Genomic DNA, 19,967 nt, shown 5'->3' on the forward strand with positions numbered 1-19,967 from the left:
ATCAATTTATTTGTTGAATAGACTCATATATATTTGACGCAGAATTCAGTTTTTCTAGTTTTTACTCCATTTGAGTGGTTATCTTGTATTTTAGGCATGACAATGTTGGAAATTTGAGACAGGCTTGAAAAGATAACTTGGTGGTTGAAAGTCTCAGCGTCGATCATGATAAATGGAGACATCAGTAAGTGCACTTTACCGCTGTACAGAATCTCAAATAAAGAAGCTCAGACGAAAAGAGACACAAAAAAACTAACGAAAAACGGAAAAATGGCAAAGAATTGATTGAGCCAACATGAAGTCTCCAATCGGAAAACTTCAGCGGTGCATTAATAATAGAAGCTCCTCGGCCGCTGTCTGAGACACGAACACACAGACTTGGACACACACTGGGAAAAACACAGGCGGAAAAATGCACAAGGTCAGGACTATATAAATGGAGACAACCACATTCATGGTCATTCACAGACACACACTCAGACACACACAACAAAATACACAGAAACATGCAGACATATACCCAAACTGAAGAAACAGGCAGATTTATACACACAGAGAGGATTTACACACACAGAAACAAATACAAAAGCATTGGTAAAAATGGTAAAAACGAGCACACAGATACAATACACAATAAACATACAGATACAAAGATACATATACAAAAACACTTTATATACACACGATGATGGGGTATATCAGTTGGCAAAAATAATCACCTATTATTCACTGAGATGCCTTAGGGTATGTCAAGGGCCGGTTCCATGTTTTTGTGGGCCCCAGGCGAAGGAGTCTCAGCGAGCCCCTTTAACACCTATCGTGATTCACTCAGCTAGCACCTCTACCTTCACCACCGCACAGCGCAGAACTTCAGGAGTCTCTCCAATGTCCAATAACGTTACCACCGTCCAGTAAGTGAGAGTCCTATGCTTCAACCCACAGACCACTATGGCCTTTACGTAGCTTCTCTGCTTGCTGACACCTTGGAACTACCATCCAGAGCACTCTCATCATCTTACACTCCCTGATCCTTCCTGACCCGTCACCTCTCTGTCTGATGAACTTGGGGCCGTACTGCTAGGTATAACATCCCAGGACCCATCTCCGGTGCATCATTCTGTCCTTTGATCACTTTTCCTTCCTTCCCTCCGGATGTTGCTATCCACTGGCTTGCTCTCCACTCACGTCAGGGACACCCACGTCACGCGGCTCTGCTGACTAGTCTGCTTCTCTTGCACACTGGGCTCTATCTGACATCCTGACAGGAAACTGTCTCTGTCCCTACACCTTAGCCCCTCCCAATCTGGGCTAATCCCAGTCATTAACCCTAACGCTTGCCACCTGCAGATCAAACTATAACTCTGTCACTAACACAAATTACACCTAACTATACGCATGTCTTCAAGGGGGACATCCATCTCCTTACACCTGCAAGAAATAAGTCCCCATCTTGGTGATCATTAGGGTTCCCTGCAATTGAAAACCTTGAGATCTAATAATTATCACTGTCTTTTTTTTGTAGATTGAAATAGTTTTTAAAACACACAATCACTTATCCACACTCATAAGAATTACACAGACATATGCTCCATTATACTTCACGCCATGATCTTGCTGGGAAGCGATCATGGAGAACACAAGTCTGTATTCTGGGGGCAGCAGTGAAATTCACGGTGATCTATCATTTATCTCATCAGTGCCATAGACTTTGTGCACGCTCCGCACTATCAGCAGCTTCATTCAATTTCTCTTAGGGATAATTTCCACTTGCGAGAGACAAAACGGTCCGATTGACGGACCGAAAAAACGGAGGTAAATCATGCGAGTGTCATGCGTTTTTTTATCGCAACATCCGTATGACATCCGTATTGCTGTCCGATTTTTATGCACCGGTGTCCTTTGAAAAGCCGTCAAATCAGTGCTGTGTACAGTAAAATCACACTGACAGGTTAGAATAGTGTAGATATATACACATAGAATGGGTATATATACATATATATATATGTCAGTGAGACACCTATATACTGTATGTATATTTATATTTAATGCAGTGATACATAGCTTAAAAGCCGCTAATTCAATTGCCGGCTTTTTCTTTCTCCTTCACAAACCCGACAGGATATGACACATGATTACATACATTAAACCATCTCATATCCCTTCTTTTATTACATATTCCTCTTCACTAATGTAAGAAGTGTCTGTGTGTCAAATTTGGGGGCTCTAGCTATTAAAGGATTAAATAGCGGAAAAAATTGGCGTGGGCTCCCACGCAATTTTCTCCGCCAGAGTGGTAAAGCCAGTGACTGAGGGCAGATATTAATAACATAGAGAGGGTCCATGGTTATTGGCCCCCCCTGGCTACAAACATCTGCCCCCAGCCACCCCAGAAAAGGCACATCTGGAAGATGCGCCTATTCTGGCACTTGGCCATTCTCTTCCCACTCCCGTGTAGCGGTGGGATATGGGGTAATGAAGGGTTAATGTCACCTTGCTATTATAAGGTGACATTAAGCCAGGTTAATAATGGAGAGGCGTCAATTATGACACCTATCCATTATTAATCCAAAAGTAGGAAATTGTTAATAAAACACACACACACATTATTACAAAGTACTTTAATGAAATAAAGACACAGGGTGTTGTAATATTTTATTATTCTCTTAATCCACCTGAAGACCCTCGTTCTGTAACAAAGTTAAAAAAAAAAATCAACAATATCCCATACCTTCCGATGATCAGTCACGTCCCACGATGTAAATCCATCTGAAGGGGTTAAATCATTTTACAGCCAGAAGCTGTGCTAAAGCAGTGCTCGTGGTGTAAAACCCCGGGGAATGAATGGAGTGCAGGGGAATGACCGGTAGTTACCTTGAGTCGCGGTGATGCGCCCTCTGCTGGATGAACTCATATGTACTCGAGCCTTGGAAAAGTTCCCACGCTCGAGTTCATATGAGAACATCCAGCAGGGGGCGCATCACCGCGACTCAAGGTAACTACAGGACATTCCCCTGCACTCCATTCATTCCCCGGGGTTTTACACCACGAGCACTGCATTAGCATATACATATATATTAGCATATATATATATATGCATTTCCGGTGACTACCTCTTGAAGCTCAACAAAAGAATGCCAAGAGTGTGCAAAGCAGTCATATAAACAAAAGGTGGCTACTTTGAAGAACCTAGAATATAAGACATAATTTCAGTTGTTTCACACTTTTTTGTTAAGTATATAATTCCACATGTGTTAATTCATAGTTTTGATGCCTTCAGTGTGAATGTACAATTTTCATAGCCATGAAAATACAGAAAAATCTTTAAATGAGAAGGTGTGTCCAAACTTTTGGTTTGTACTTTATATATAGTAGGATGGCCCCAGTTCTCCCCATATATAGTAGGATGGCCCCAGTTCTCCCCATATATAGTATGATGGCCCCAGTTCTCCCCATGTATATAGTAGGATGGCCCCAGTTCTCCCCATGTATATAGTAGGATGGCCCCAGTTCTCCCCATATATATAGTAGGATGGCCCCAGTTCTCCCCATGTATATAGTAGGATGGCCCCAGTTCTCCCCATGTATATAGTAGGATGGCCCCAGTTCTCCCCATATATAGTAGGATGGCCCCAGTTCTCCCCATATATAATAGGATGGCCCCAGTTCTCCCATATATATAGTAGGATGGCCCCAGTTCTCCCCATATATAGTAGGATGGCCCCAGTTCTCCCCATATATAATAGGATGGCCCCAGTTCTCCCATATATATAGTAGGATGGCCCCAGTTCTCCCATATATATAGTAGGATGGCCCCAGTTCTCCCCATGTATATAGTAGGATGGCCCCAGTTCCCTCATATATATATAGTAGGATGGTCCCAGTTCCCCCCATATATAGTAGGATGGCCCAGTTCTCCCCATATATAGTAGGATGGCCCAGTTCTCCCCATATATAATAGGATGGCCCCAGTTCCCCTCATGTATATAGTATGATGGCCCCAGTTCTCCCCATATATATAGTATGATGGCCCCAGTTCCCCTCATGTATATAGTATGATGGCCCCAGTTCTCCCCATATATAATAGGATGGCCCCAGTTCTCCCCATGTATATAGTAGGATGGCCCCAGTCCCCTCATATATATAGGGGGACTCTACGGCTTATGAAACAGACTGATGCGTGCGGCCATGTCTGCTGCCGGCCGCACCATAGCACAGTACAGCAGTGGCCGGCCCTGCACAGCTGCTGGTGGAGCGGCCCGGGGAGCATTTGCCTCTCTGCCCCTGGCCCAGCCCGCCCCTGCAAATGTAAATTCTTTTATGCCAACAACAGACAAAAGTATTTTAGGAGTGATACCTAGACTGGTCAGCAAGAAAATAAATATATTTCCAAGCGTTGAGAGCACAGAGGCCCCTTCATCAGGCAGGTTTACAAATGAAAGACTGAGTAAAGAGCCAAACATTTAAGAGATGTCACAACAGCATATTTGTGCCTGGGGTGGATGGAGTGATGTCTTCCATAGATAAGCCAAGGTTCTAAGCTGGAGGGTTTTGTGACAGGTGATGGGAGCGATGGCTTAGGAGTGTAGTGGTCTGGAGTCAGTCTGGTGGCCGTGTGCCATGGTTCCTTATCAGCTTGAATATCCAGATTTTTCTCCATCTTCTTAAAATGTGTTTTCAGTATTCTCACTTGTAAACCTGCCATCCTGCAGAGCAGTGGAAACGTGTCCTGTGCAGTCCTGTGCTTCATCTGAAGGACGACGCCAGGTTTGGCGATTGCCGGGAGAACGTTACCTGCCTGGCCGCATTGTGCCAGCTGGAGAGTTTGGTGGAGGAGGATGATGCTGTGGGGGTGGTTTTCAGGGGTCGGCTTTGGGACATTAGTTTTAGTGAAGGGAAGGTTTAATTCTTCAGCATAGAAGACATTATGGAGAAATATATGCTTCCAATATTGTGGGAACAGTTTGGAGAAGGCCCTTTTCTGCCCAACATGACTGTGCTCCAGTGCACAAGGTCCATAAAGGGAAGGTTGGGGGAGTTTGGTGTGGACACAGGACCCTGACTTCACCCCCATCAGGATGTACTAGAATGGAGATTGCTAGCCCGGACCACCCATCCAGCGTCAGTGTCTGACCTCACAAATGCTCTTCTGAATGAAAGGGCAAAAATTCCCACAGGAACTTCCAAAATCTTGTAGGAAGGGAGAAAATTCAAATTACTGCCTATGGATGTAGAATGGGACGTCATAAACTTCTGTATCCCTATACTTCTGTCCATATGGTGTATAAGAACAGTATAAGAAAAAAATTGGGTTATAAGACGCTTCTCCGAATGTGTTCAGGGGTGTGGGGGGGGAGGGGGGGGGTTGTTGTTTCCTATTATTTGTAACAATTTACTGTATCAGATTATTTACATACAATTATAAACCCTCCATAGATTTTATTACACATATTTCCATCGATCTCATTGGCTGCAGGGCTTGGTCTAGCACATTCTAGAATGTTGTGACATCACAGGAGCGGCGCCATGGTGACTGGGTATTGTGACATCATGAGGACTATATAAGCAGCCGCTCGGCCAGGATTCCGCTGAGGGTTACAGTAGGAGTATAATAGTGAGTATCTGCGTGTTACACCCCTGTCCGGTCCTTGTTATTCCCCATTTCCTCGCTGTATAAGGTCCTGATTTCTTATGACAAGCTTCCTCTACTTCCCAGTTCTCATATCCCATACATTTGTAATTATAAAACCTTATAATTGTTAATGAGCTCGTTATGGCAATATGCACTATTGATACAATTGGTATTGAACATTAGGCCATTTATAAGGAAACCTTTCTCTTTCTCTAATTCAGGTATACGCTATTAATCATTGCAAGAGATTGACAAGCGAAATTTGGGAAAGAAGTCGTGTAAGTGTGAAATAATAAAAGTCATGTAATTCAGAACAGTGATTGTAACGATATCTCTGGACATATATAAAGATGAATTTCTGTTGTCTGATGTCCGTTGTTTTCGCACGGCCAACTGCCCGGCTAATCAGCTCAGCACGGTTATGACCATGGGAAACCGGCATTTTTTTTTATTGAACCCCTTAGTGACGGAGCCAAATTTTTGAAATCTGACCAGTGTCACTTTATGTGGTAATAACTCTGGAACGCTTCAACAAATCCCAGTGATTTTGAGATGGTTTTTTCATGACACATTATACTTTATGACAATGGTAAATTTAGGTCAATATGTTTTGTGTTTATTTATAAAAAAATATCAAAAATTTGAGAAAAATGTTAAAAAATTAGCAATTTTCTAAATTTGAATGATTGTCCCTTTAATCCAGATGGTCATACCACAGCAAACCATTAATAAACAACATTTCCCACATGTCGGCTTTACATCAGGACCATTTGTAAAATGTTATTTTATTTTGTTAGCATTTTAGGAGGTTTTAAAATGTAGCAGCAATTTTTTATTTTTTGAAGGAAATTTATTACATTTATTTTCTTAGGGACTTATCCATGTTTGAAGTGACTTTAGGGGTCTCATATATTGGGAAACCCCCAAAAGTGATACCATTTTAAAAACAGTACCCCCTGACATATTGAAAACTGCTATCAGGTAGTTTATTAACCCTTCAGGTACTTTACAGGAATTAATGCAAAGTGGTATGACAGAAATGAAAATGTGAATTTTTACCACCTAAATGCTCTAACTTCTGAACAGATTACTACAGCCGTCAGACTGTTAGGCCACTACTTGGTCATGAATTGCCATGGCAAACATCAGGACCACACAATCATGATCTGAGGGCACCAATTTGGATGAAGAGGAAGCCCCCACACTCTGTTAACCATTTATAATGATGTAGTCACTATTGACAGCAGCATCTAAGGGGTTAAACAGATTTGGATGGTGCAAACAGTGATCATGGCTGATACAGCAAGTTGTCAGCTATAGTGGACAGCCGGCAGCTGCTGGATTGTCACCTGTATGGGGAGGATAGTCTCTTATATCTCAGGTCAGTTAAAAGACGTATTGGCTGTCATGTCAGCAGGTTTGTGCTCCGTTAACTGAAGAGCGCAGGCTGCAGGGGTTAACACACAGATGTCGGCGCTGCCTCTTATCACGCTCCACGCTGCTGTTTGCTTACAATGATTGTATTATTACCAGTAGCTTATCATTGCTGGGACTAGCTGCTCCTGAGCCCTGGTCTGACACGCCCCTCCTGTGACAGGCAGCTCACTGTCTATGGACGTGGGACATACAGAGCCTGGGGTGGGCAGCTTCCTCAGCTCTGCTGACAGTGGCATTACACAGGTTAATAGCGGCAATCAGTGGGCACGCCAGCTGCTTCCGATAGAGGGGATGACATCTATATAATATAGACAAATGCCCGCTGTGGAGTGGGCTCTGCATCTGAGACCCCTCCAAGGGCCCTGACACTTCATGATGAAGATAGTTTGCCCCCATTTTTTAGCATAAACAAACATGGAAACAATGGCCGCAGCTTCAGAGACTGATAAGATGCAGCTCATTTATAGATCTATTCCACATATTTTATACCTGAATAAATGGAGCATAAAGTCCGATGTGGCTGAGCTGCCGGCAGACGCCGGGGTCACTGACCAGGCTGCGGTGTATGGACGGTATGAATGCTGCACGGGGCACGGAGCGGCGCTCACACATTAATAGTAAGGCAATCAATCTATCTGCTGCGATTATCGGAAACCCCATTGATTGTCCAGTGTAATAGAAGCCTATGAGTGTGTGAGCTGCAATGGAAGAGGCGGAAATATTTCATGGCCTTTATACATTTCTCTTTTTACATTTACAGATGACAATTTCCACAATGACATGTAAGTATTGACCTTCTCAGAACTGACAATTCCAGCATTTCTACCTCGCCGTCTCCTCGCAGTGCCCGGCTCCGCTCTGTGCAGTGCGGGGACTGAGCTTTGCACTGCAGGCGCGGTCTATTGATGCAATGGCGCCTGCGGAGCGGAGCATCAGATGCACAGGCTGAATGGTGGGACAGGAGCAGTAATGATGATGGTGGGTGATGGGGAACAGAGGCAGCGCTCCCAGGACCCCCGGCCGTGTGTCCGCCAGTATGGATGTAACCCCCCTGCACCCCAGTAGTTACAGTATAGCTGAGGCCTGAATGCCGGAGCAGATCCCATAATGGGGTCAGGAAGTCTCTGGGCAGTAACGTTGGGAAGGAAAGACTCCTGACATGTGTACAGGGGGCTGCTGTCTATTTCTCACTGGGACCCCCGGCCGTGTGTCCGCCACTATGGATGTAACCCCCCTGCACCCCAGTAGTTACAGTATAGCCCAGGCCTGAATGCCGGAGCAGATCCCATAATGGGGTCAGGAAGTCTCTGGGCAGTAACGGTGGGAAGGAAAGGCTCCTCACATATGTACAGGGGGGCTGCTGTCTATTTCTCACTGGGACCCCTGGCCGTGTGTCTGCCACTATGGCTGTAACCCCCCTGCACCCCAGTAGTTACAGTATAGCCGAGGCCTGAATGCCGGAGCAGATCCCATATTGGGGTCAGGAAGTCTCTGGGCAGTAACGGTGGGAAGGAAAGGCTCCTCACATGTGTACAGGGGGCTGCTGTCTATTTCTCACTGGGACCCCCGGCCGTGTGTCCGCCACTATGGATGTAACCCCCCTGCACCCCGGTAGTTACAGTATAGCTGAGGCCTGAATGCCGGAGCAGATCCCATAATGGGGTCAGGAAGTCTCTGGGCAGTAACGGTGGGAAGGAAAGGCTCCTCACATGTGTACAGGGGGCTGCTGTCTATTTCTCACTGGGACCCCCGGCCGTGTGTCCGCCAGTATGGATGTAACCCCCCTGCACCCCAGTAGTTACAGTATAGCCGAGACCTGAATGCCGGAGCAGATCCCATATTGGGGTAAGGAAGTCTCTGGGCAGTAACGGTGGGAAGGAAAGGCTCCTCACATGTGTACAGGGGGCCTGCTGTCTATTTCTCACTGGGACCCCCGGCCGTGTGTCCGCCACTATGGATGTAACCCCCCTGCACCCCAGTAGTTACAGTATAGCCGAGGCCTGAATGCCGGAGCAGATCCCATAATGGGGTCAGGAAGTCTCTGGGCAGTAACGGTGGGAAGGAAAGGCTCCTCACATGTGTACAGGGGGGCTGCTGTCTATTTCTCACTGGGACCCCTGGCCGTGTGTCTGCCACTATGGCTGTAACCCCCTGCACCCCAGTAGTTACAGTATAGCCGAGGCCTGAATGCCGGAGCAGATCCCATAATGGGGTAAGGAAGTCTCTGGGCAGTAACGTTGGGAAGGAAAGACTCCTGACATGTGTACAGGGGGCTGCTGTCTATTTCTCACTGGGACCCCCGGCCGTGTGTCCGCCACTATGGATGTAACCCCCTGCACCCCAGTAGTGTAGTTACAGTATAGCTGAGGCCTGAATGCCGGAGCAGATCCCATAATGGGGTCAGGAAGTCTCTGGGCAGTAATGTTGGGAAGGAAAGGCTCCTCACATGTGTACAGGGGGCTGCTGTCTATTTCTCACTGGGACCCCCGGCTGTGTGTCCGCCACTATGGATGTAACCCCCTGCACCCCAGTAGTTACAGTATAGCCGAGACCTGAATGCCGGAGCAGATCCCATAATGGGGTCAGGAAGTCTCTGGACAGTAATGTTGGGAAGGAAAGGCTCCTCACATGTGTACAGGGGGCTGCTGTCTATTTCTCACTGGGACCCCCGGCCGTGTGTCCGCCACTATGGATGTAACCCCCCTGCACCCCAGTAGTTACAGTATAGCCGAGACCTGAATGCCGGAGCAGATCCCATATTGGGGTAAGGAAGTCTCTGGGCAGTAACGGTGGGAAGGAAAGGCTCCTCACATGTGTACAGGGGGCCTGCTGTCTATTTCTCACTGGGACCCCCGGCCGTGTGTCCGCCACTATGGATGTAACCCCCTGCACCCCAGTAGTTACAGTATAGCCGAGACCTGAATGCCGGAGCAGATCCCATAATGGGGTCAGGAAGTCTCTGGACAGTAATGTTGGGAAGGAAAGGCTCCTCACATGTGTACAGGGGGCTGCCGTCTATTTCTCACTGGGACCCCCGGCCGTGTGTCCGCCACTATGGATGTAACCCCCTGCACCCCAGTAGTGTAGTTACAGTATAGCTGAGGCCTGAATGCCGGAGCAGATCCCATAATGGGGTCAGGAAGTCTCTGGGCAGTAACGGTGGGAAGGAAAGGCTCCTCACATGTGTACAGGGGGGCTGCTGTCTATTTCTCACTGGGACCCCCGGCTGTGTGTCCGCCACTATGGATGTAACCCCCTGCACCCCAGTAGTTACAGTATAGCCGAGGCCTGAATGCCGGAGCAGATCCCATAATGGGGTCAGGAAGTCTCTGGGCAGTAATGTTGGGAAGGAAAGGCTCCTCACATGTGTACAGGGGGCTGCTGTCTATTTCTCACTGGGACCCCCGGCTGTGTGTCCGCCACTATGGATGTAACCCCCTGCACCCCAGTAGTTACAGTATAGCCGAGGCCTGAATGCCGGAGCAGATCCCATAATGGGGTCAGGAAGTCTCTGGGCAGTAACGGTGGGAAGGAAAGGCTCCTCACATGTGTACAGGGGGGCTGCCGTCTTTTTCTCACTGGCCCTTATAGTCTATGGGGCTGGGAACATGTCACCGGGGGCGAAGTGTCCACCAAACTCACCCACTCACTGACTACTAGGAACAACTTCAACCAGCTTTTTTTATTCCTTTTTTTGCCTGTAAGAGAAATAGATGACATACTGATGGTAAAAATGGACACAAAAGGCAAAAAAAATAAAAAAAGCTGAAAATCCGACGCTGCCCCTTAATGAGAACGAGTTGGCTTAGTTTTGTGTGGCTGAGAATAAAATCAAGTGTGAACACGACCGAACAATCAGTCGTCCGCTGCTGCTGAGTGATTTATTAGGTCGTTCAGTAAATCTAATTATAAACTGTTGTTTGTCTTTTAGCTACAGAACCAGCTTCCAGGTAAGAGTCTTTCTTCTCATTGTGCAGTGTGAGGGGCGCATGCGCCACCTCGGCTCCATCCTATGGGGGGACATCTCAGAGCTGGAGGTCCCAGCAGACGGACCCCCGGAATCACTAACTTATGCCCTATACTGGGGACAGGGGAGAACTAAGTGCTGACATCTTTTATCAATAAATGACCAGTGTAACAAAGAAGTCCCAGTGTCTCTGGAGCGCCCCCACACCGCCGCAGGGCCGAGGGGTACCCGGAGCCGGGCCTCTAGTTCTCAGTCTCGGGGTCGTCACAGTGGCTAGACCCGGTCCGTGGCCCTGTCCGTCAGTGGGGGACGTCCGGTGCAATAGGTGATAGTAATGGTAACGATGTAGCGGTGCAGTTGTGGGGTGTAAGTCGCGGTAAATAACGAGGACACCAGGTTGCAGTCTCTTTACCTCTTTACTGGAGATCTCTGAGTCCTCAGTCCGGAACACGGTTCACCAGGCTGCGCAAGTCCGGCCGGTCCAATGGCACCTCCAGAGTTCTCCTCTCAGGTGGAAATCTGTGCCTTCCTTCTAGCGCTATGTGTTGTAGTCCTTCCCTGCTGTGCTCACGGAAAGTGACCCCACAACGGTTGTGTCTGTTTCTTAAGTTCCCTCACAACTCGATTTGATGTTCCTCTGTAATCCACCCCTTCCCTGTATTCAGGTTGGAATGGCACCCGTTTGTCAGGTAGGCCTGGAGTTCTTCCGGGACCCTAGAGTCGCCCCTCTCCCGCAATTGCCCCCCAAGACTTCATAGGCGATATGTGGTAGACAGCCCGCCTGAGACCGACTGTCCTGCCGCTGTTTGGAGTATGGCTTGAAGCTGTATTCTAATCCACTCCCTCGGCGTTCCGGCCACCGGTATTGCGCCTCAGCAAGGTGCTGCCTCTTTCAACAAAACCCCTGCTGGTATTCTCCTTCTGCTTGATCTCGTTTCTCACTCAGCACAATCTGTCTCGCTTCTAGTCCTTTCTTGGGCACCGCCGCTATGCTGAGCAGGCACGGTCCCGTTACGTTCTTTCAATGCCAAGCCTCTGCCAGGATCCCACCCCTGGCAGAGACCCTACAGTCTCTCCCTTCACAACACCCCCTGCCACAGGGTGTTGCTCCGTTCAATCCCGTCAGCGTTCTCCTCTAACTTCCTGCCTGACCCCCAGTTTACCCACTATGGTGGGGAGTGGCCTAATGAATAGCACCCTTAGCTCCCCCCGGAGGCCCAGCTGTGAAACATATTGGTGTCTGTGATACCTGATTGGAGGAACTCCTTTGGTGCCATCGAACGTACCATGGCTCCCCTTAGTGGCGGAGCCACAGTACTGCAACGACCAGGACTCTGGGGCGCTGCACTCCCCCCTGGTTAAACACAGTACTCCGGGACTGGGAAGAAAAACAACAATACAGATTAGTAAACAGACATACAATTTTGTTGAGTGCAAAACAATAAGTATACTTGAACAGGCTTCCCTTTATGGGAGGTGAGGACACTTTTAACGTTACAAACATAATCAACATTATAAATTACAGGTTATACATAACTCCTGTTACCCAACCGGGTATTCTACTAAGTGCAAATTTGTGAACAATAAGTTAACTTTGCCTTTAAGAAACATACACTCTTAGTTTACTAAAGGCCTTCCTATAATCACATTACAGGGTAAGGTAACTTCACATTCTCCTACTTTGAACCTGCAGGACCGCCTGTCCCTACGGCACCAGACCTACTGCCTCTCCTTTCTTTTACAGGACCGCCCCGTTCAGCCGGGGCCTACTGCCTTTCGCTACTATACATAGTATAGACATAACATTCCTTTCGTTTAAAGAACTCTGAGCCCGCTCTACTCGGCTCCTTTAAGGACTCACTCTCTAACCCCTACGGGTTCACTTTCTGTCCTTAGTAACTAAGTAACTTTCTATGGGGACGCAGGGTTTACCTTCTATCCTCACCTTCATCATTACTTCTTTACTTTCAGCTATGCAGATCTCTACTTCTACCCCTACGGGCTCTCTGCACCTTTCAAAACATTATTTAAGTTTCACATTTCAAACAAATTGAACACATTTAACTTTTCATGTAAAACAGTTACATTCTTTTCAAGGCATCATTATGGCATTACTGTTCTGCAACAGTATCTCTCTCAAGTTCAGTTTCTCACATCCCCTTTAAGAGGGGACCAAGTCTTTCTGAGGTAGCTCGTTTTCTCAGCCTACCAGTCCATGCAAAGGTTCCAGCATTGATATCTTCGCAAAGTGTCTTTGGCTAAAACCAGTGGGAAAAGTATCTTCGCAAAGTGTCTTTGGCTAAAACCAGTAGGAAGCACCTTTAAGAAGGTGCAAACTATTTACAAAGGAAGTTCGAATCATGCACAGTCCATGATTTCACAGTTTGTTTAACTTTTGTGCAAAAACTTCAAGGAAAAACAACAATAGTGACCCCGGGTCAACAAAGGGGTCACCTTTTAAAGTTTACCCTGGACGGGTTTAGCAACAACAGGAACAAAAGAACAATGAAATAGCAACTATTTACATTTTTCATGGTATCGAGGTTTATTCTTGTTCCGGTGGCTCTGGTTCCTGAACCCCGGCCACTGCAGCGCCAGCGTCCGCGGTTCGAACATGCAGATGAACTCGACTGGCCAATTCCGGGGCTGCTACTAGGCGTACCGTTGCGATGGTGACAAGTTCGGGTGCCCCCGGGACCAGGTCTGGGGCTGCAGGTGCCGCAGGTCCAGACATACACCGCCGAACATTCCGTGCATACCACCCAAGTGGGTTCAAGTGGCGGCTGTAGGTCACAGGATCCCCCTTCTGTAACGGTTCTCCGCTTCGGCCACAACAGGGAGCCCTCACGTTACAATGCGCAACGAAAACATCAGTATCCAGTCCCGGCTCGTGTATGAGGCCCCACCCCCTTTTTACATGGTAGGCCAACACAGTGCCCCGCCTTACCGCGTCTCTGTCATCCCATGCCGGGGGGGGTTGTTGTACTTTCGATGGGCCCATCGACTCAGCTCCTTTCCGTCCTTTCCACTGCAGAATCAAGCACTGTCTATATTGCTCCCATGTAAGCACCGCAAGGGTGGACCCCAGGGCCGGACTGGCCATAGGGCACTTCTGGCAAATGCCAGAAGGGCCGGTGCCAGTGGTGGGCCGCTCAATCCGCCGCCCCCGCCGTCGCATTCAACTATACCGGCGTATAGACGCCGGTACAGTTGAATGCAATGATGGAGGAGAGAGCGTCTACAGACGCTCCTCTCCCATCATTCCCCGCTCTGCCTCTGACACTGCGGGTGCGCGATGATGTCATATCATCGCGCACCTGCTGTGTCCCGGGCAGACTGCAGCTGCTGAGACAGGAGCAGGAACCAGGAAGCAACGCGGGGCACGAGGAGAGGTGAGGAGAGTTTTTTTTTTTTCTGGACTGTGGGGCCATTCTCGGAGGAGGTGAGGGGAGGAAGAGAAGAGATGTGGGCTGTATATAGTTCTCTGTGGGCTGTACTCTGTGCTGTATACTGCTGTGGGCTGTATATAGTTCTCTGTGGGCTGTGCTCTGTGCTGTATACTATTGTGGGCTGTATATAGTTCTCTGTGGGCTGTGCTCTGTGCTGTATACTGCTGTGGGCTGTATATAGTTCTCTGTGGGCTGTGCTCTGTGCTGTATACTACTGTGGGCTGTATATAGCTCTCTGTGGGCTGTGCTCTGTGCTGTATACTGCTGTGGGCTGTATATAGCTCTCTGTGGGCTGTGCTCTGTGCTGTATACTGCTGTGGGCTGTATATAGTTCTCTGTGGGCTGTGCTCTGTGCTGTATACTGCTGTGGGCTGTATATAGTTATCTGTGGGCTGTGCTCTGTGCTGTATACTACTGTGGGCTGTATATAGTTCTCTGTAGGCTGTGCTCTGTGCTGTATACTACTGTGGGCTGTATATAGTTCTCTGTGGGCTGTGCTCTGTGCTGTATACTACTGTGGGCTGTATATAGCTCTCTGTGGGCTGTGCTCTGTGCTGTATACTGCTGTGGGCTGTATATAGTTATCTGTGGGCTGTGCTCTGTGCTGTATGCTACTGTGGGCTGTATATAGTTCTCTGTGGGCTGTGCTCTGTGCTGTATATAGTTATCTGTGGGCTGTGCTCTGTGCTGTATACTACTGTGGGCTGTATATAGCTCTCTGTGGGCTGTGCTCTGTGCTGTATACTGCTGTGGGCTGTATATAGTTCTCTGTGGGCTGTGCTCTGTGCTGTATACTGCTGTGGGCTGTATATAGTTCTCTGTGGGCTGTGCTCTGTGCTGTATACTGCTGTGGGCTGTATATAGCTCTCTGTGGGCTGTGCTCTGTGCTGTATACTACTGTGTGCTCTGTGCTATATATAGTTCTCTGTGGGCTGTGCTCTGTGCTGTATACTGCTGTGGGCTGTATATAGTTCTCTGTGGGCTGTGCTCTGTGCTGTATACTGCTGTGGGCTGTATATAGTTCTCTGTGGGCTGTGCTCTGCGGTATACTACTGTGGGCTGTATATAGCTCTCTGTGGGCTGTGCTGTATACTACTGTGGGCTGTATATAGTTATCTGTGGGCTGTGCTCTGTGCTGTATGCTACTGTGGGCTGTATATAGTTCTCTGTGGGCTGTGCTCTGTGCTGTATATAGTTCTCTGTGGGCTGTGCTCTGTGCTGTATACTACTGTGGGCTGTATATAGTTCTCTGTGGGCTGTGCTCTGTGCTGTATACTACTGTGTGCTGTATATAGTTCTCTGTGGGCTGTGCTGTATATAGTACTCTGTGGGCTGTGCTGTATATAGTACTCTGTGGGCTGTGCTGTATATAGTACTCTGTGGGCTGTGCTGTATATAGTACTCTGTGGGCTGTGCTGTGTATAGTACTCTGTGGGCTGTGCTGTATATATATATAGTACTCTGTGGGCTGTGCTGTATATAGTACTCTGTGGGCTGTGCTGTATATAGTACTCTCTGGGCTGTGCTGTATATAGTACTCTCTGGGCTGTGCTGTATATAGTACTCTCTGGGCTGTGCTGTATATAGTACTCTCTGGGCTGTGCTTTATATAGTACTCTGGGCTGTGCTGTATATAGTACTCTGGGCTGTGCTTTATATAGTTCTCTGTGGGCTGTGCTGTATATAGTTCTCTGTGGGCTGTGCTGTATATAGTTCTCTGTGGGCTGTGCTGTATATATTACTTTGTGGGCTGTGCTGTTTATATTACTTTGTGGGCTGTGCTGTATATATTACTCTGTGGGCTGTGCTGTATACTACTGTGTGGTCTGTGCTGTATACTACTGTGTGGTCTGTGCTGAATACTGCTGTGTGGGCTGTGTTATCTACTACGCGAGCTGTGCTATAGTATGCAGGCTGTGCTGTATACTATGCGGTTTGTGCTATATAATATGCGGGCTTTGCTATATACTATGGGGAGTATATTATATTCTATGGGGGAGGCCATGTTATGTACTATGTGGCTGTGTTATATACTATTGTGGGGGTATATTATATTCTATGGGGGAGGCTGCGTTATATACTATGGGGGGCTGCATTATATTCTATGGGGGGCTACATTATATATTATGGGGAGGTGGGCTGTATTATATTCTATGGGGGTTACATACTCTGGGGTGGCTGCATTATACTCTGTGGGGTGGCTGCATTATACTCTGGGGTGGCTGCATTATACTCTGGGGTGGCTGCATTATACTCTGGGGTGGCTGCATTATACTCTGGGGTGGCTGCATTATACTATATGTGGGCTGCATTATACTGTATCGAGGACTATGGGGAATACGTTATACTATATGAAGAACTATGGGGTGCATTATACTATGGGAAGTGAATTGTACTACATGGATGACTGTGGCGGTGCATTATACTATATGGAGCACTATGAGGATTGTATTATGCTATATGGAGGACTATGAGGATTGTATTATGCTATATGGAGGACTATGAGGAGTGTATTATACTATGTGGAGGACTGAGCAGTGTATTTTAATATATGGAGGACTATAGGGAGTGTATTATACTATATGGAGGACTATGGAGCACATTATAATATATGGAGGACTATGGGGTGTATTTTACTAAACAAGTAAAATGCTGCATATTCGGATTGTTTTTGCTGGAACAAAAAGCCTTGTTGTCAGCAGCACATTGCCAGTGTAAACTGTAGATGTGCTGCTGAAAACATGATACTGTATGGTGATCTATTAGTGATCGTTCTGTCTCATCATTATTCCTCAGCTGGTGGAAAGAGGCCGGGAAACAAGCGTTGAACAACTTCAGTATTGTCGATCAAACTCGTTTAGCGGCCTGAACTCAGCGCACGTAAATACAACAGAAAGGCTTCTGTGTGATGTGCAATATGTTAGCATTTGGGGACCCATTTTAAACTTTGCCTAGGGCCCCACTTTGCCTAAAACCGGCCCTGCCTACAAGTGTACAAAGATATTATACAGTCACCATGTGACAAGTGGGCCTGTGTAACTTCAAATGCCAGGGCTGAATTTTAGTCCCAGTCCGGCCCTGGTGGACCCGTTCTCCCGGGATCCATCTGCTCTAAACCAGGGGGTGTCCCACCGAAGAACTACTCCATCTAAGCTCACATCCACGGGCTCCCCCACTCCAGTCGACAGCGGTGGCACCATCCTCCCCAGATCATCGGGGGATAGCACCATTAGCCCTGCCGAGATAAGTCGCTCCCTACTGAGATGGAGGTGGGTCATGGAAGCGGGCTCGTGAAGGGGAGCAGGGACGTCGGCCATACCTGCGCCTAATGTGGTTCCATCGGTGTCGCTCCGGTCCGTTAACGAGGACGCTGGAGTCGGCTGCAGCCCGGGCCGGGGCTCCTCCAATGGGATGCTCGGACTCCGCTCCGCTTGCTGTGGTTCCTCCTCCTCTAACTCCGAGGTCGGGATTGGTGGACGTAGCTTCGCTGTCGGATCCGCAGGCTTCCGGTCCATCTCCGGTGAAGAAAGGCAGGCCTGAACCGCTTCTTCCTCGCTCAGGCACTCGCCGTTCATCATCGCCGCCTGATAGTCGCTGGCAGTGCATGCACCTAACTCCGCCATTTCTCTGAGGTCGGGCTTCTCCGTCACCAGCTTCCCGCCGTTGCATCTCAGGGGGTTGTCTTCTGTTTTGGGGCAGGTCATCTCTTTGCAGCCAGAAGTGCAGGGGGCGGTAGCCATTTCTCGCGCCACACTGGGATTCTCCGCCCATAACACGCCCTCCTTCCCCTTGGGTGTAGCAATGGCGGCGCCTTTTGGCGGGAACTTTTGGCGGCTAATGGCGCAGCACAGTCTTACAACAAAATACAGTCCAAGCACAGTAAATCACAGTCTCTAGGCACACATGACCTGATTCTTCAGGCTTAAGTAGATCCTGTTCGTGACGCCAAGTTTGGAGCGCCCCCACACCGCCGCAGGGCCGAGGGGTACCCGGAGCCGGGCCTCTAGTTCTCAGTCTCGGGGTCGTCACGGTGGCTAGACCCGGTCCGTGGCCCTGTCCGTCAGTGGGGGACGTCCGGTGCAATAGGTGATAGTAATGGTAACGATGTAGCGGTGCAGTTGTGGGGTGTAAGTCGCGGTAAATAACGAGGACACCAGGTTGCAGTCTCTTTACCTCTTTACTGGAGATCTCTGAGTCCTCAGTCCGGAACACGGTTCACCAGGCTGCGCAAGTCCGGCCGGTCCAATGGCACCTCCAGAGTTCTCCTCTCAGGTGGAAATCTGTGCCTTCCTTCTAGCGCTATGTGTTGTAGTCCTTCCCTGCTGTGCTCACGGAAAGTGACCCCACAACGGTTGTGTCTGTTTCTTAAGTTCCCTCACAACTCGATTTGATGTTCCTCTGTAATCCACCCCTTCCCTGTATTCAGGTTGGAATGGCACCCGTTTGTCAGGTAGGCCTGGAGTTCTTCCGGGACCCTAGAGTCGCCCCTCTCCCGCAATTGCCCCCCAAGACTTCATAGGCGATATGTGGTAGACAGCCCGCCTGAGACCGACTGTCCTGCCGCTGTTTGGAGTATGGCTTGAAGCTATATTCTAATCCACTCCCTCGGCGTTCCGGCCACCGGTATTGCGCCTCAGCAAGGTGCTGCCTCTTTCAACAAAACCCCTGCTGGTATTCTCCTTCTGCTTGATCTCGTTTCTCACTCAGCACAATCTGTCTCGCTTCTAGTCCTTTCTTGGGCACCGCCGCTATGCTGAGCAGGCACGGTCCCGTTACGTTCTTTCAATGCCAAGCCTCTGCCAGGATCCCACCCCTGGCAGAGACCCTACAGTCTCTCCCTTCACAACACCCCCTGCCACAGGGTGTTGCTCCGTTCAATCCCGTCAGCGTTCTCCTCTAACTTCCTGCCTGACCCCCAGTTTACCCACTATGGTGGGGAGTGGCCTAATGAATAGCACCCTTAGCTCCCCCCGGAGGCCCAGCTGTGAAACATATTGGTGTCTGTGATACCTGATTGGAGGAACTCCTTCGGTGCCATCGAACGTACCATGGCTCCCCTTAGTGGCGGAGCCACAGTACTGCAACGACCAGGACTCTGGGGCGCTGCATCTCCCTTACCTAACACACACAGTGACATGTTCTCCTTTTGCTATAGGGTGAATCCCCTGAGAAGAATTCTGCAAGAATTCAAAACATACATCACCGTGAAATTCACAAAAACGTAAGTAACAAAATGTAACTCCTTAATAGAAGCAAACCTTATAGATCATGCAGCGATATCAATGTTTCCTGATCTCAGACGGCTGATTCTCTGATTCAGGTAGCTCATAGCAATCAGGCAGTGACAACCACAGAGATCCGCTGGAGACCTCTCGTTGTCATGCCAACCCATCGGTGATCCGCGATCACGTGACAGGGTCACCGATAGATTTTGCTTGCCGGAAGCGTGCGCTAAATGTCGCTGTCAGAGTTTGACAGCGGCATT

General features: G+C 48.5%; 1 long non-coding RNA gene across 1 annotated transcript; it reads left to right on the forward strand.

The window, feature by feature from the left end:
- The first annotated feature begins 5,616 nt into the window (after window positions 1-5,616).
- On the forward strand, window positions 5,617-19,703 carry LOC143768336 (uncharacterized). Its single transcript, XR_013213817.1, has 4 exons — window positions 5,617-5,907; window positions 7,827-7,848; window positions 10,998-11,016; window positions 19,638-19,703. It is a non-coding gene; the product is annotated as an uncharacterized LOC143768336 (long non-coding RNA).
- Window positions 19,704-19,967: the final 264 nt, after the last annotated feature.

The sequence above is a fragment of the Ranitomeya variabilis genome, chromosome 4 (assembly GCF_051348905.1).
Source record: "Ranitomeya variabilis isolate aRanVar5 chromosome 4, aRanVar5.hap1, whole genome shotgun sequence".
In the NCBI taxonomy this organism is placed as follows: Eukaryota; Metazoa; Chordata; class Amphibia; order Anura; family Dendrobatidae; genus Ranitomeya; species Ranitomeya variabilis.